General features: G+C 44.0%; 1 pseudogene; it reads right to left on the bottom strand.

Moving 5' to 3' along the window:
• Positions 1-873: 873 nt before the first annotated feature.
• Positions 874-1,775, bottom strand: LOC127196147 (LIM and senescent cell antigen-like-containing domain protein 1; annotated as a pseudogene).

Raw genomic sequence — 1,775 nt, 5'->3', positions numbered from 1 at the left:
GCGCGCGCGCACGCGCACGCGCACACAGGAAAATATTTTTGTGTGATTTCTATTACTGTCTGCTGTCCTGCCTCACGTCTCAATTAATTTCTCCCTACATTTTCTATAGTAAGAAACAAAGAATATACAACATTTCTTTCTTCTTCTTCTTTTTTTTTTTTTGTTTTTTTTTTTTTTTCAAGACAGGGTTTCGCTGTGTAGCCTTGGCTGTACTGGACTCACTTTGTAGACCAGCCTGGCCCAGAACTCATATCGACCCACCTGCCTCTGCCTCCCAAATGCTGGGATTAAAGTTGTGTGCCACCACACTCTGCTGTATTTCTTTAAATATTTAAAGAATATTTATTGTTTTAACTATGTAAGTGTATGTATGAGTACACGTGCCTAGGAAAGCCAGAGGCAGCATAGTCCCTAGAACTGGAGTGACAGACACTTGCGAGCTTCCCAATGTGGAGCTGGGAACTGAATCTCAGTCCTCTGGAAAAAATAGCAAGTTCTCTTAACCGCTAACCACTGAGCTATCTCTCCTGACCCCTGTTTTAAAAGAGGTGTTGTTTTTACTTTTCGAAGAGTTAAATTTATTTTTTGGAGGGCAAGGCTTATTAAATAAAACTACCCTTTAACATACTTTTTTTTTTTTTTTTTGGTTTGGCTATATAACTTTAAATGTCCACAGGCTGCTATGGCTAAAGACATGAAAGTCATGATTTCATCTGTGTTTTACATAGAAATAAACATTTTTTCTTTTTAAATGCAGAAAACTGTTCTAATGCTTTGATGTATCTTTAGACAAGGGCAGATCAAGTTAAGTAATATTGGTTAGAAGAGAAAGAAAAACAAAAAACAAAAAGCCACCAAAACCCAAACCAGAAGTTATTTCCTTCCTAAGGTCTCAGCTAGTTTCTTAAGTCTTTTCTTCAGCTCCAGAGGAAATTTTTCCTAGCACTTCTTACCGACTGGCTTCATGTCAAACTCCACAAACTTATTCTTGAGTGTTAATTTGGTGTTGCGGGTGGAACAGGCAGAGCAGCTCACACACCAGGCCTTCTTGAGGGCAGAGATCACATCACCTTCCATGACACGGCTGAGGTGGGAACAGACATCACCAAACAGCTGACTATAGTGAGTCTCACAGTAGGCCAAGCCCTTCCTCTCATAATGACGATGTCCAGGAAATGGCTTTTCACATTTGGCACAAACAAAATGCTTCGCATGCCACTAGCATTCACTACTTGCCCTTCGGTGGGCCTCCGACACACCACAGATAGGGACCTCATCTTACCATGACCTGGCAGATCCTGGGCATCAGCAGTTAGCTCCTTCCCGCAGTTGGCACAGTTGAAGTGGTCCAGGTGGTAAGGGTCATTCTTGAAGACCAGAGGCTGCTCATCAGTGATGGCATGGCATTTCTGGCAGATGTATCTTCCAAGGCCTCTGGCCTTCTCACGGTTATGACATGGGCGACATAGGTGTCTGCCAGCATTCTTAACAAACCCTACATCTGCCAGCGCTTCCTGGCAGAGGTCACATCCAAAGCACTCAGGAACCCAGCTGTTGTTCATGGCTTTAATAACCCAGCCAATGATGAATTCACCACACTGGTGGCAGCTGGGAGCAAAGAGCATCTGGAAACCATGGAATTCATGGTACAGCTCACCATTACTGTTCACGATCTTCTTGGCGGGTGTGAATCTTCCCTTGCAGTGCTCACATGTGGCGCTGGCCAAGGCATTGGCCATGTTGCTGTTGGTCATCCCGGCCACCATGCCCAGCAT

Source organism: Acomys russatus, chromosome 12 (genome assembly GCF_903995435.1).
Source record: "Acomys russatus chromosome 12, mAcoRus1.1, whole genome shotgun sequence".
Lineage (NCBI taxonomy): Eukaryota > Metazoa > Chordata > Mammalia > Rodentia > Muridae > Acomys > Acomys russatus.
This window is presented reverse-complemented; position numbering and strand designations above follow the sequence as displayed.